The 16,418-nt window shown below is 37.9% G+C and overlaps 2 long non-coding RNA genes across 2 annotated transcripts in view; one reads left to right on the top strand and one right to left on the bottom strand.

Annotated features, from left to right (window-relative positions):
* Positions 1-5,227, top strand: part of LOC109284228 (uncharacterized) — an 88,692-nt gene extending 83,465 nt beyond the window's left edge. Inside the window, exon 2 of the long non-coding RNA XR_002091606.2 lies at positions 713-5,227. This is a non-coding gene — a long non-coding RNA (uncharacterized LOC109284228). The remainder of the gene's footprint in view (positions 1-712) is intronic.
* Positions 1-16,418, bottom strand: part of LOC109284227 (uncharacterized) — a 60,379-nt gene that overhangs the window by 23,315 nt on the left and 20,646 nt on the right. The window contains exon 2 of the long non-coding RNA XR_002091605.2: positions 2,685-2,783. This is a non-coding gene — a long non-coding RNA (uncharacterized LOC109284227). The remainder of the gene's footprint in view (positions 1-2,684; positions 2,784-16,418) is intronic.

Below are 16,418 nucleotides of genomic sequence, written 5' to 3' on the forward strand. Positions count from 1 at the left end.
CAGTAGCTAAAGCATAATAGCTTGGCAGCCAGTATCTTGGTAGAAACCATCTCTGAGGAAAAACATTTATTGTGCCCTCAATTCAGCCAGTTTATATGCTTTTTGATTAATGTAGTCTTCAAATGTCATTTCCTGGGAAAGGCTACACAGTTTGCTAAGATTTCATAGGAGACAGAGTTGAACTAGTGATAAATCTTTAAAACTGCACCACCAAAAAAGTCTATGAAGTAGTAATGGTAATCCACAATTCTCATCCTTTTCTATTCCTCATCCTTGGCTGTAAATTGCCAGACTAATTAAAAGTTTATGCTTGCTTAAATGGTGAAGTTGCTTAAAATAAAATTTGCTAATGTTTAAATGCCTTAACATAGCTGGAATATAAATGAGAGAGAGAGAAAGGTTGTACTTAGGCAAAAATGCTTGTGAGTTACCATAGTACTTGCATTTTTATTGTGTTGGGACAAGGTTTTTGCATACTTTTCTATTCATTAGTGATATAACAGTTCTCAAAAACTAGCACCAAAGTCATAAAATGCTAACATTAAGACTTAGTTTACTATGTGTTCCTATATGAATTTTGTTAATGCCCTTGCCCTTGCTAACAGTACATTCCTAATATATATAAAATTGTAATGTTTGAAGATAGCCATTATGCACATATTGGCAATACTGGTTTTCTGTACACTTTTAAAAATGTTCACCTGTGTTGCAGCTGCTGAACATCAACTGAAAGACTAAGGAGATATACAGGAATTCTGAAAGTCCAACTTTGAGCTCAGAGGACAATTACCCAGTGGAAGCACTGAAGAAGACAGCCTTAGGATGGCCTTCCCCAAGTGCTGTCATAAAGTGCATGCTGAGAGCCCAGTTGGAAGAATAAGATGGGATATTCAGAAACAAAGACAAAGCACAAAGAATTGTGGCACTCCTGGATGTGGCTCAAGCCCACTGTGAAACCTAGGTGGCTGCTTAGACATTCAGGCAGGTCCTCAGCTGTCTACATTAAAACTAGAATGTCTTTAGCCCTGAAGCAGCTCAGAATAAGAAGGCTGTAAAGGTCATTGAAAGCCACCCACATCTGGGGCTGTAACATGTGTATGTGGATCTGAACATTGAGCCTCTGGTTTTATTAACAGAGCATTATAGCCCTATTATTTAAAAGTGTGGGGATGAGGTGAAGGGGGTCTAAAACAAACTTGATCTTATTTTAAACTTTTTTATGTCTTGAAGTAATTTTAAGAAGCAAAAAGAGCTTTAATTAAAGGCAATTGCAAATGCCAGTTTAATGTAAACTTTTGCTCTTAAAATTTGGTTTAAAGAAAAATAAATGAGCAATGTTAAATTTTAATTATTTCAATATGCATGTTTTTGGTCAAGCTTTATTGAGTGGTCAGGGCATATTTAGTCCATGCCCTTTTATTATGTAAGAAAAATTGTTCTCTCAGAAATATGCGCCTCAAAAATGATCGTATGAGTAAGCTGTTAAAATATCTAAAAATCTTTGCCTTTTCCATAGTGTATAATAGCATAAACTATATTCTTATTAGATGTAAAAAAGAAGTAGTAAAATGAGAACCATTTTTGTTGTATTACTTTTCAGGTTATCAGAATGGATTTCTAGGAATGGATTCTATTCTTAGTGTGATCATATGCACACCCACCTCTAACTTAAGTTTCATCACTGCCGAGGAAACCACAGAGCTGTGTTAAATTTCCTATTTTATAATTTCTGGGTATTCTGGAACAAAATTTGGTAGGAGAAGAAATGGTATATGGTTAGCATATAGTTGTGTCTGTTTTTAATGAATGACATTTTGTTTGTGCTGGTAAGGGATAATGTGGGTTTTTGTTAAGAAAAAAGTCATTTTCTGAAAACTATGACATCTTTGGAATTTCTCATCAATACCTAACACACGATAAATATTTGCCATAATTTTATCTCTCTCAAAGATACAATACCTGTAACATTTTATATATTGCACATATTTTTCATTTTTTTAAATAAAACCAGGCAGCTAAGCAAGCAAAACAATCACAGTTAAAATATAAAAATAAAATCTGATCCAGCTTTTGTATGCTCAGAAAAATACCAGGAAGTTAATGAATATCTATCTTCATATGCTCATGTTTCTTCTTACTTTAATACAAAGTAAATTGAAATGCATGATATGGCTGTCTTTTTAATATATTTCTAAGGCTTTCTGTTTTATGTATAGTTAACACACACTTTTATATTTAAAGATTTTAATGATATTTTTTGTTCCTTAATATAACACTCAGTACTTAGGTTTGTAGACTCAACCCTGTAAGTCAGAGGCTGTGGCTACAAGAGATGCTGACTGCGCAGTTGTTACTGTACAGTCATTTAGTACTTGCATACACAAGTACTAAATAACTAAATAACCCCAGAATCCCTGCCCCTCTTATTTCTCTCTCTTCATATCATATTTTGGGAGACAACGTCCTTAACAGAAATATTCATCTAGGGAACAAGATTTAACATTTGGCCAGAAAATTCATTGACTGTTCATAGGGTTTAATTCTGTATTTTTTTCTTTAATTTTTCTCTTTTGTGTTGCTTTTATTCTGCAGAACAGGGGTTTTTTTCTGAAACGTGAAGGTATAATTTTTGTGTCCAGAAAGGGGTTTTTTTCTTTTTGTCAAAATGTTGTGGTTGTACTCACTGTGTTATTTGGAGGCTTTTTTTCCCATGGAATCTGGCCATTCTGGTGCCAGTTTGCAATTTGCTTTGTATAAGAAAGATTTTCAGTCACAGATGTACCCTATAGGACAAAAGTACAGAAGACAAAAATAAATGTGTTTCCAAAGGCAGGGATGTTTATATAAAGAGTTTGCAGAAATGTGAATCATGGTAAGAATACAAATATCCTGTAAAGCCACGCTAACCACTTTAAAAGTTTAGTAAAAGAACATTTAACAGAATACCTATTCTTCCCCCAAAATGTAACTTATAGTACCAGTATTTTTCTGCACTTCTAAACATCATATCAAAAACCAAACTGAAGTAAGACTAATTTCTGAACCTGATTGAAAAGCATCAGTGCAGTGTTTTGTCATCATGTTTCATTTTGTTACTGTAGAAATTTGACCACGGAATAGCTGTGGAATGCTGACCTCTCACCTAACCCCAGCTTGTGCTAGGGTACTGCATACATATATAATGCCTGTAATATGACAAAATATGACTCCCTGCCCAAAAGAGTTGGTATCCTAAATAGCTTTGCCAATCTAACAAATGCACACATTGATTTTTTTATATGACTGTAAGTAGCATTATTTGCATGCTTTACATTTAAGCCTTTGTACAGTTGAACACTTAGAAACAAATAGAGTCCTCTTCCATCTTTATCATCAGTGATACAATTCAGCAATGCTCACCAAATAGCATGGTGATGCTGATGGTTGTTCAACGTTATTAGTTCAATGGAAATGCAAGGTCAAAATTAAAACTCTTGCAGTTACTATATGGGTGGTTTAAGCCATAGTAACTGTGTAGAACAACACTATCACCACTTATCCCCTTTGTGTAAGGAAAATACCTGGATTTCATAGGGCATGGCCTAGAGTAGTTACCCCAGCTCTGTCTCAGCCTCTGTTAAAAGGATTGTTGCCTGGAGGGAAAGACCATGATTTAGGGAAGGTCTCAAAGTCCCAGTGACACTTGACTCTTGAAGTTCTGGGCAGCTGGACTAAATCCAGTTAGCCTAGGACTGAAGGATGCAAAGGTAACTGCATCCTGTCCTGAGTTCTGTGTTCTGCCTTGAGGAACTGAACCGCCATTTCTACTACAGATGTGGAGCTTTTGAATTTCCTAACTCTCCCTCTTTCCCCTGTTCTGCACTTGTTATGCCATGCTCAGCAGTTGCAAAAAACAGACTTCTGGACCAGGAGAAGTGAATAAAGAATATCTCAAGGGCCTGTCAATCCTAGTTCTTAATTGACTCCAGGGGTCATAATTAAGCAATGGAATATTTTCCCTCCTCTCTAGGGGAATCTATTGCCTCCACAGCATTCCTAGACCCTGCCATACCAGTGAGTGAGAGCCTGAGTATGTTTTGTTTTCACAATGGTTTAAATGATTGGATATTTTGGAGTGCACAGGAAGACTCTGTAGACTGAACTATCAATATTTGCCCATATTTAGTACTGTTTTTCATTCAAGCATAGCATGTTTTCAGTTCAATTCTGCAATGCCCCTTACTGGGTTCCAGAGGAGATCACCTCCACCACCCCCAATTACTCAGACATGCAATAGAGAATGTAAATCCCCCCTCAGTGGCCATTTAACTTAAATATGATACAATAAAAACAGTGCTGCATGTCAAAAGGGAAAAAGTTTCCTATTGTATAATACCTGAGCACATTTAAACAGTTTTTGCTAATGGAAATAGTAAGGGAATCTGTCCAGGTTTAATTAATAAGCAAATTTAAAGAAAAAGTTCACCAGATGAAGGGAGCTAGCATAAAGGACTCTATAGAATCCAAGTATCTGTCAGGGCAATATGAGACAAGGGATAACAACCAGAGTTTGAATTAAAGATGAAAGAAAGATGGCAATATGCAGTAGTGTAACAAAGGGGTGGATACCCCAGGTACCAGACCCAGGCACCCACTTAGAGGGAGTGCAAGAACGATATCCACTGCTACTACCAGTCCAGTCCCTGCTTCCAATGCTGCCCCCTAAGTTATGTATCTGGTGATAGATCATTATATACAAACTAAACTTTGATGCTTTAAGCCATCAGACGAACCACCCACAGTAGCTTGCACAAGTTCACAGGATATTGTGCATTCCTTTTGAACACACCTTCATTGGGTTTTAAACGTGCCCATCGTATCTGATATGCCCCTTGGGCTTCGTTCTTTCTTGCCTGGGGCTGAATGGATGAAGAAGTGGCATAACATTTTACAAAAAGGCCAAGAACTTCTAGCAAAAAAAAAAAAAATTAGATCACTCAGTAAATTCTGCAGATCAATGACTTCAGCTCTGCCTTCTTAAAAGAGGAATGGATTAGTTAATAATGTTGACAATATAAATTATCTGTACAAGTTGTAGTAGTCATTTTCAGGAAACTTAAAAAACAAATAAATGGTTTTCATTTCATATGAAAATGGTACTTTTTAATAACTTTTTTCAATAAAAAATTTGAAAGACTTTTTTTCATTAAATAAAAAAGAGGTATTTCCCATTTGCTTTTACTTCTTACTTTTGTTTCCTTTCTGATGGTAAAAAAGATGGGGGGGTGTTATATGAGGGCTAAAAGATTGGAAAAGTCTTCTTTGTCTTCTTCCATTAAGAAACGTGTTTGAACATTGAGTCAATGCAGGTTGTGCTCAGTGCTTATAGAATTTTACCTATAAATGATCACTTCTTTGTTAGATTTGTTTAGGCTAATGTTACAAGTATTGTGCATTATTCATATCATTTAAGCGAAAGTACTTCCTCTCTTGGCTCATTTCAGTGTTCCCCCAGTGTGATGACTGGAGTTACTTTACACAGATGCTAGGATACAACCCAGTAAAGATCAGCAGTAAGCCAAAAAGCCCTGGGAATTTCTACTGGAAAAACTGAGCTGAGTTAAAAATCTGTTGTAGATATATGAAGTCTCCACCTGGCATTAGGAAAATTGACATGAGGATCTGAAAGAAAATAAGGCATTAATCCAGATAGCATAGGGGGGAAAACATGATCTTAATTCTAATTCCATTTTAAGTCAATGGCAATACTTCTATTTGGTTTCAATGGGCATTGAGTTGTTGCTATAATTCCTAAATTACTCTTAGTTTATGGAATCATTTGCACACACGAAAAGATTTCAACCATCTGTAGAAATCATTGCTTAAATAGAAGGGACAAAGGCAGGAGTTAAACCACCCCTCTACTTCATATAGAAATTGGAATGATTTCTCTTAAATAAAATATCAAAGGCTATAATATATGAAAATAATATAAGGCAATATGTTTCTTTTGTTAAAACTGACACAAACTCCTGTTTCTGACAGCTTGAAATCATAGCTTTGTGTAGTTTTTCCCCAAAATATGAATTCATCTAAATCCCAGTTATATGCGAAAAAGCTTCACATAGCATATATCACTGCACTTAAATTACGGTATTTCTACATTGGATCTTTTATCATTAGTGTATAAATCACACTTAACCTAGTTTTGGGAATATAGTATATTAATTTATTTGGCTGAAAACAATTGTTTCTTCTTGAATAACAAATATGCCCTGAAGCACCTTTTTGTGTGTTGCACTATTAAGCTGACTACTAGGTTTATGAACTAAACATATGCAGAACTCAGTGAAAAATGTTGTTTGGACTGCAGTGTACACTTACAGTAAAGGCAGGGCATGAGAAATCAAAATGTATGTCTAAATTGGCATTTTACTGCACTCTGTTAAATCAAGAACACCATTTCAGGTATACACATGTGTTTGATATCAGAATGAGGGACCTGGAAATACAGTTACATTACCCTAATTCCCTTTGGCTTTTTGACAAACATGTTATTAGCAAGACATCTTTTACACTTATTTAACACATTTATCTATATCAGTGGTTGAAGACCAAACAAACATCAAAACTCTAAAAAGGTAAATGAAAATGCAGACAGAAAGTAAAGGTTCTTTTATTTCTTTACCTAGTTTTAACTCTATAATGAACACTGTCAAAATCATTTCTCAGTCTATGACCATATCGTCCCTGTGTCTTTTAACCTGCAAGTAGTAATGAGCTAGATGCATGATTCAATACAGGTAGGCAAAATTTAACTTCTTCATGTATGTCAGCAGCTTCCTTTAGTTGCTCCTAATGGCTATATTCCATAGTAATAAAGCCCCCAAAAACACTTTGATAGAAAGACTTAAAAATTACAGAACAAACAAAATGATGATAATAAATTACTATGCTAAGTTCCTGAAATGATCCAAAGTACACTGGAGCAAAAAAATAAATAAAAAAAAAAGAATCCCATAGGTTTTTAATCAGGGCTTTAGTCATGAGTCTCAATTTTTTCAAATCTGGGCATTTCTTCAAATCAGGCTGCTTAAATAAATGCCTAATTACAAATTAGACAAAATAAAAACACTAGACTTCAGAAAAGCAGACTTTAATAAACTCAGGGAACTGGTGGCCAGGCTCCCATATGAGAGGGATTATAAGTGCCAAACACAATAAAGCCCGTTAAAATGGTTGGTAAAGAAAGGGCTGCAATCTTAACTCCAGTCTAACAGTGATAAGGGACACATGGCTCTACCCAGAGATTGGTGAAGGCAATAAATGCTATCCTGACTGGGGATTACTGGAGAAAGAGTAAACAATGTCTAAAGCACAGCTTGCCATGTAACTGTGACAGAAGAACTCTGATTCAGTAATTTAACATACAGCTGTAGGAAAAGACAAAGCACTAGTTTCATATTTTAAAGAAGGTCACAGACTGAAAACACTGTGTACTGTGCAAAGCTTCATAAATAACTTATGAAACATTGTGTATACCTTAGCATTCCAATGGTGCTGAATTATTAATAATGTCAACAGATCTGTGAAAATGTATTTTTATGCACATCTGAATGGATTCCATTTAATCAATTATTGGGGAGGGGGCAGGGGGCGGTTCCTAAACAAGGTGCTCATAACAGCATCTTTATTGCGTTCCCATGCACCAACTTCAGTCTTTGAAAATGTAACTAGCTGCAGAACTCCTTACAGGACAGATTATTCAACTGGTATGTCTGGCTGCTAAACTACATCTTCTAACTATCCACAGTGAATTCTAAACAGCCAAGATAAACAGCATTTGAACTGGCCCTTCGCCTGGCATAAGTTAGTCTTATGACTGAAAGGGATTTATAGTCCACAGCAGGTAGCATGCAAGCTGGGGCAGCCCTGTCAGAGCTTTCTGACTGCTGTCCATGATTCACTTTTCTGGGAATCAAGAAGGAATAATAGGAAATTTGGAGAAGAAGTTGAAATTTGTGACCTTTTGTAACCCACCTTGGGTAATAAATAGTTTACATTTGTGTAGCGTAGTCATGCAAGGATTTTAGGGTGTTCTATAAAAAAATTGTTTACTCAGCTTTTAAATCATACCCCTGGATGTTAATCATTATTGTTATTTTGTTCTATCAAGGCGATGGCCCAGGACACCAAAAGCACTGTGCCAGACTCACACAGGAAATGTGGGCTTCTCATCCAGTGACACTGGATTTCTGGTTTCTGAATTCCAGCCCTGTGCCTTAGCTACTTGGCCAATCATTACTACTTCTCCCCCATAGTAAAGATGTGGGGATATTATTTAGAAGTGGCTATTTTATTTCTGGCCAGCCCATCATATGTGGAAATCAAAAAATTGTAAGATAATGTTTATTTTATGGGTTCACAAATTAGACCACAGTGAGCTATTTCCTTACTAGTTAAAGATATAAGGAATTTAACAGACTGTCAGGCCTTGAAATGATATCTTCCTGGATACAGATAGTAAAATGTCTTAACCCTTTGTCTCTGAGAACAGTACAACATCACTTTTACAGAAAAGTTCTAGCAAAATCATTCCCAATCCATTAATTCTCATTTCGTCAACAGGAAAAAAAATGAAAATCAGTTCTTTCATTAAGAAATTCTTACACACCATTAAATCCTCTCTCATTTGTTAGCCTCTGTGATATACTTGTTAATAAGTTGTAAGCCTACAAAAAGCATTAGAAATGTTTCAGGAGCCAAGTACATGGAAACAAAAATGCTAATATTTGGGGACTTCAAGTGACTACTAAATAGAGGATGATATTTTTGACTTTCCTGTTTCTGGTTTTTGGGGGACCTCTATGAACATGGCTGTAGCTACCCCACCTTCAACCCCTCCCCATGAAATCTACCCCACTCCCAGCCTCCAGGAAAGCTTCCTTTAAAAGGGCTTGCAGTCGGTTTCCCATCACCTAAATGTACCTGCACTTAGTACAAACCACAGAAAATCCTGGGATCCCTTGTACAATCAATGTCTCTTGCAATTTTGAATGTCTCTTAGTGCTTTGAACTAGCAGCCATACTCATTCATGGGAAGTCTAAAAACAAGCTGTTCTTAGAGGGACTTAGAGCACCTCTGTTGTGCATAAGTCATAGCAATAGTTGCTTCCCAGTGTGCATAATGTTTGTTTCTAAAGATTAAGGTTTCCAACTGGAAAACAACTTTCCTAGGATGATAATCTGAAGGATAACAGGCCCTACAGCAGACATGCTAACAAATGGGATTAAAGCAATTACAATCATGGAGCCAATCTTTTTTTTTTAAAGAGATCCACCTTTTTAAACAAGAGCTTGTTAATAGGCATGAGGAAAGAGAGGCCTGCAATGATTTTTTTAAAATATTCTAATGGATTAGGTGTTCAAAAACACAAATATGAAAAAGAGCATGAATGAGGTTGGAACTTGTGTTTCACGTACTCCTAAGTATGAGAGACAAGCCAAGAAAGACTTGCTGTGATGCAAAATGGCATTAGGAGTTCACATCCATGGTCATTAAGTTACTAAACTGGCAATGCCTAGAGGCTTCAGCTGAAATGGGGGTCTTCCTTATACTATACATATAGGTTGGCAGGACTCATCTAATTTTGGATCTGACATAACCCTAATCCCAGAGGAATATCTTGAACTGAGAATTCAAGCTTCACATATGCTTTTATTAACAGGAATGATGGACATGTCTTTAGCAATAATTAGAAGCTTTTCAATCCTGTGTAGAGAATCAGTGTCATGTATATGAGTATCAGCATTTAATTTTTTCTTATGTACTATAAAATTGTCAGTGTCTCTGAATCATATTGGTTACATGGCAGCATAGCAGATGGTAATATGACTGAGGCAATATGTACTGTTCCATATATTCTAAAATACATGAGAAACAAATTTTCCATAATAAGGCAAATAAAGCCACAACATTTTTAAGTCAGATTTTGATGTTCCTGTAAGAGTTTTGGATAGTTAGTATGAGTAGCACCGGAGGAATTAGGGTACAACTTCTGGCTTCGTCTTCAGTGTTGCTCTCCAAGCAAGATGCAAGCATTACTGTCTAAGAGCACTTTTGCCACTGCAGTATTTGCAGAATTGGAAGTGTATGCTCAGTGAATGGTATAGAGTGTAGGGTAAACACTATACTCTCATTTTGGCTGTCATTCTTTTTATTGTCTTGATCTTTGCAGCATTTTAGCAGAATTGTTTCTTGTGGCTCTAAATTCAGTAAGAACTTATAATTTGAGTATTATAATGCTTGAAAATGCAGAGAAAAGGAACTAATTCACATATAAAAAAAAACACGTTGCAATTTTTTTCCTAAGTAACATGACAAAACAAACACATTTTATAAGATTCTGAGACAAATACACTCTCTGTGACTTCAGTGCCATTACATCAGGGATGAATTTGGCCCATTGCCTTTACAAATCTCAGAAAGCATAGTAGTGAAATCTATTCCTTGCTATAAAGCTTTAATAGATAAATACCCTACCAGAGAATGTCACAATAATCAGTAACTAGGAAAAATGGAAGACCCAAAAAAGTTTGATAAGAAAAGAAACTGTTTCTTAGAAAGAAATACTAAACAATGTGGTGAAGGAGATAAGAGCTGTGAAAATAAGTGATAGAGGAATTATAGCTTTAAATCTATTTTCTTTGAAGTGTCAAATAAACACCATTAGATTTATTAGAAAAAGTTTATAAACTCATAGTCAGTTAAGCTTAGAAATCCCCAATGTACATGTTCTCTTGGCAATTTTATTGTCTAAGTACAAGGAGTGAATACTTAGTCTTCATGAATCAAAACCCAACCAAAACAAAACAAAAAAATATTGCAAAGACATTTTGCTGTTTGACATGAGATCATCTCTTTTGCAGTAAAGTGTCTTTTTTATATGAAGATTAGGGAAAAATTAAGTTATTACTAGGACCTGGTTTAAATTGCAGGCCCAGCTCACGGCATGATGGCTCCTTTAATCTTGGAGTTCTTCCCATGTGACTCTCCACATCCTTAGCCACTAATTGGTGGAGGGGCTTTGTCAGCCCCGCCACCCCATGCTTGCTCCTGATGGCTGAACGGTGAAAACCATGATATTAAATATGCCACGGTTTTGCCTCTCTCCACTACCTGCTGATCGGATGGGAAACAAAAACTGCGGCATATTTAAAAATGTGGTTTTCACCTCCAAGCCATCAGGGGCAAGCAGCAGAGCCAATGGGACCCCTCTGCCAATCAGTGGCAGGGGGTGCACAAGGAGAACTCCAAGATTAAAGGAGCCCCCACACCATGAGCTGGGCCCATGATTTAAACCATGCCCTAACTATTGCTAATTAAATAGTAGGACAATGATATCTCATTTTGCAGTTGCAAATCACAGTTTTTTCAAAGCTCTCCAGGCACTTAACAAATGAAGTTCTCCAATCACTACAGACACTATTCTCCCATAATACAAAGAAGCATCGTTCAAAAAGGAACAAGCACAACACAGGAAAACTGTAGACTGATAGCCTTACTCCATAGTTCACAATGTTGACACAACTCTGAGAAACATGCTGTACCATATTCCATTAATTCTATTACACCATCAAAACACACTTGTTATGGACATCCCCTGCTTTAGGCACCTGCAACACTGGGCTTGGTCTAGAGAACAGAGTTTTTTTCCAGGATATCTATGTTACCTTAGGGTATGAAAAAATCATACCTTTAGCTGTTGTAAATCTTCTTGAACCTCCCTCTACATTAGGAGTTGGCAAAATATGGCCCATGGGCCAGATCCAGCCCAGCAAGGGATTTTGTATGGCCTGCCGCAGGCCCATCAGTCCCAACAAGCTTAGGCATGGTGGGGCAGCCCTGGTCCCACTGTCTCTGGATGCAGCAGCTGGACTCGCTTCCTGGCCACCCTGATAACAGCAGCTCCTTCTAGCTGCCACTTCTGCCAGCCCCGCTGCCCAGGCACTCCAGTGAGCCTGCCCTGCATCTACTGCCAGGGGCAGGACCCATACAGTCAGGGCACACAGACTGGCAGATGGGATAGGACCAGCAGACAGCGGGACAGGATGGGCATCCAGGGATAGGATCATGGGATGAAATCATGGGGTGAAAGGGTGGTGAAAGCATGGGGCCAGGGCCAGGACTGAGGGGGCAGAGCACAGCACTGTGATGGGTACTGGTTCCATGAGCAGTGGCATGCAGGGAGTGGATCATGGCTCTGTCTCAGATGCTGGCCCTACACTATCACCACCCCAAGATCCTGAATCCATCCAGCTCCCTGCCTGCCCATGGCCCCATCCTATCTGTCTGGCTATGTGCCCTGCCTACACGGGTCCTGGCTAGTTTTCATGGAGACCCTGGGGTCATTGGGCGGTGACAACAGGGGCCCAGGGCCCAGGGCAGAGCTGCAATCTGTTCCCACATGCCCCTGCCTGCAGAACCAATGCCCATCACAAGGGCGTGTGGGCAGAAGATCACATCTCTGTCCCAGCCCTGGCCCTGGCCCTGGTCCCCGCCCTGCACTGTCACAGCCCTGAAATCTCAGCCCCAACCCCACCTGCCCATCCTGCTTCCAGATGCCACTCCCTACCCACAAACAGCCCCATTCCAGCTACCCAGCTAAGCACAGAGCAGTCATTTAGGGAGCTCTGGTGACCTGTTGCATGGGAAGGTGGGGTGCTGACCTGGCCCATGACAGCTCAGTAAAACTCTGAGAGGCCTGTGCCACCCCTGCTCTATACCCTTTCATTCGAGCACAGTTATGCTGACAAGAGGACTTCTATTAGCAGAACATCTATGATTGAGAGAGTGTAGCAGAGTTGGCAGAAAAATCTTTACTATCTTCAACTAATTGTAAAATTGACCTAATTTTTTTATGACAGATGCTGTCAAACACCTTAACAAATCCATGAAAGCATGTCATATGCACATTGAATATGTGCTGATTCTGGTCCAAATCCCAATTAATCTTCAGTCAAAAAATTCTGTATCATGACTCATCAGGAGAAAAAACAGCAATATTTTACCAGAATATGACAATAAGGGAACTATGGAGTAATTTTCAAGAACAGTTGACTTTTGCTTATGAGTAGTAAACAACTGGTATAATGCCCACGTCTTGGGCCATTTCCAAATGCCTAAATCATATTGGCAGGCTTATGATCCAAAAAAATGGTCCCTTCCACCACTTAATTCTACTTGTATGTTATCTGTTCCAAGGCCTTTGTTGTTGTCTAGTATTCTCATTATATTTCAGCTGCCTCAAACAATTGAGAGAGTTTGTCATGATAAATCAAGCTTCTCACATAGTCCTCCTTTGGCTAATTCATTTTCAACATTGAATTCCTTTAACTCATCATACAATTTTCACTCATGCCTACTTGAAGTATCAAGTGATATGATACATTTTCTACCATAGAAACAAGAAGAGATCTTGGTTATTTGATATTCTTCCTAGCATAATTTTCTATAAAATAACTGTTTATTAATGTATTATTGTGCAAGCCAATTGTCTTTCAACACTTTGACTGCATCTATTTTTCACATAGTAAGGGGTTCTTTCTCTCCATAGTTTCATCCATCTTCCCTCAAACACTTCCCTTAATATTTCTTCATTGATCATACACCTAACAATCCTTCCATAATCAGAGGTTTTTTCTTTAGCATCTGTTTCCCTAATGTCTAATGAGTTTCAGGCTCACACATCCCATCTTGTACTGAACACTGTTGACTGAATGATATGTACCTGATATGACTTTATTGTTGCATACTTTATTCAAATGTCTCCAGATAAATTTCAGTTGTTGACCTCCCCCCCACCCCCCGAATGATCTGGCTGCATTAGTTTCAGAAAGGATGTTCATCTTTATTTTAATATCTGCAACAGTAAAATTTAAGAGGTATAGACAACAAACTGTCTGAAGAGAATGTCAATTATATTTTTCATTTCTGGAATTACATACATAAGCATGTAACTTGCTCAAAGCATTCTCATTGTATATTATTATGAAACCAGAAGTACAATTCAGCGAGTTTATTCAAGACAGCAAGAATATCCTCTGTGTTATTCTTATCAAATTCAAAGTAGGATGCAGTAGGATTTAATGAATATGCTCTCTAACAACAAGTCTTGCTGAATAACTAACATTGCTAGCAGAACACTGATTTTTTTCCCTTTCATTGTGGCATTATGGATCAAGAGTCATCAACTTTTTTTTTTCTTTAAATGTTAGGAAATGTTTAAAGAGTTCCATTGTGACCTGGCTGCTTAACCATCCAGGTTTAAATTCTTTTTATTCTACTTAGTTATTTCCATCACATCCTGCAAAATAACCTGACGTCCTGGAAAATGTATCAACTATGCAACACAGAGAAATGAAAAATCCTTGTTGCTGCTGGTCTTTATTATAGTCAAGAGACTGTACTCAATTGCCTTTTTGCCAGGTCTAGAATCTCAACCACAGTTATGGGAACAAGTTTCCATACCAGGCAAGGTGTGTTAACATGACATCCCTCTTCTCTTATAGCTTGCAATTCAAAGAGTATACTTCAAGATTTGCTTTAAAATGTCAAACACTTAATGCTGACCACATCACTCCCTTGTGCATTATTGGCTATGAAGCCGGTGTTCCTTTCCCGTACTATCCTAATAGGCCATTAGGCTCAAATGGACCTTCTCTCTGATAAACACAGTTGTAATCTGTGATCTGTTTATTCACAAAGGAGTGCAAGAGCTCTACCAGAGAAACAAGAAGCGAAATAAACCAAAGCTGGTCAAAGAAAGGACCAATTAACAACTGCAGGGCTTTATTATAATGGATCTATAAGTGAGGCCTGGGTAAGATATGAAGCATATGTGCATCTCAACTCTTGTGATGAGAGCTGAAGCCACCTGAGTGTACTTTCACTAATCCCACCATTTGGTTGAAGGAGGACTGCAGCAATCCATGGCCAATGCTATCCAGTAATGAGACCCAAACATGAGAGTTCATATGCATGGTCCTTTTCAGTTGGCAAGAGGACATAGGTCAGTGACAATGGCCAAAATAAGTACAAATAACTCGTTTAAAGACAAAATAAATATCCAAAGGAACAGTTATTCTGAAGTAAAAATGATCCACTGTGTAACTTGCTTTCTAAAGGCCTGTTAAACATTGCACTTTTTGCTGCTCAAATGTTGATAGGTGTTAGTGCTAGCTCTAGTTTGGAGAAGTCACATGTTCAGGCCAGTGGGACTGAAAGATAAGAATTCCCCTCCCCACACACTTCCCCTTCTTTCCCATTCTGAGCTTCCTCCCTGTCTCCAGGGCTTCCCACTTGCATTCCTACCCTCCTACCTGGTACCAATTATTCAGCACTTAATATAGTTTTATTTTGAAAAACCTTAGATGATTACATTTTTATGTTGAATATTAGTTCTTTGAAAAATATCATTCTGCACTCAACACATTATATGCTTGGTTCCAATTACCTTTCTATCTTAAGCAAAACAACTGATTTTTAGAGCTACTTTATCACTTAATCCTTAAATAGAAAAGCCCCTTAGAACTATAATGTGTGATGTGTCTTGAGCATCTTTTATGTTAATGACAAATTTCATATAAAAAATCCATTTAATCTCTTGCAGGAAATCTTTTGAGCATACCTGCAGAAAATAAATATTTAATTAATTGAAAAGGCAAAAGTTCTGACAGCAATTGCTAAAATATTTCATCCTGCCTATGTGGATTTCCTATCCTTTAATTCCAAATGCCCCAAACTCAAAAGATAAGCTCACGGCAACGTGTTCTGCTTTCTCTTGCCTAATGATACTTTTTATACCATATTTATCCAAATACAAGATGAGGTTCCCCCTTCCCTCCCCAGTTGGCATGGGGGAAAAAAGGCCTGTGTCTTATAATCGCATACAACAAAAACTCACTAATTACATTGTCTATCATTAAACTGATGCTATAAGTAGCATAAACTCAACAATGGAAACCAATGGTAAAGGTCATTAAATGTACCTAACAGTGACCATAACTACAAAACTGGGTCTGGGTCTGTCTATTCCTAAAAACATATGGTAGTGCCCATTAAGGGCTGTCCCCCTCACTGCAGGCTCCTTTTCAAGTCATGGTAAGCCACTAGCCACTACATTGCATACATTTTTACTTCCTCTTCCCTCCCACAGGCTGAGCTGCACCTTTCTTTCCCATTTCCAATTATTCCTGTTTCTTCACCTGCCTTAAATGCCTGGCAAAAATCCCAAAACAGGGCCTTAAGTAGTTCACCCAAAATCTCTCTGTTGCCTGTTCTCTCAGCCTGGTACGTATGATTAATGTGGCCCCACCCTCCATGAAATGAAGCCAAACCAGGTTGTCCTATGCCTCATCTGCACATACATTTTTGGAGC

The sequence above is a fragment of the Alligator mississippiensis genome, chromosome 7, assembly GCF_030867095.1.
Source record: "Alligator mississippiensis isolate rAllMis1 chromosome 7, rAllMis1, whole genome shotgun sequence".
NCBI classification, from domain to species: Eukaryota; Metazoa; Chordata; order Crocodylia; family Alligatoridae; genus Alligator; species Alligator mississippiensis.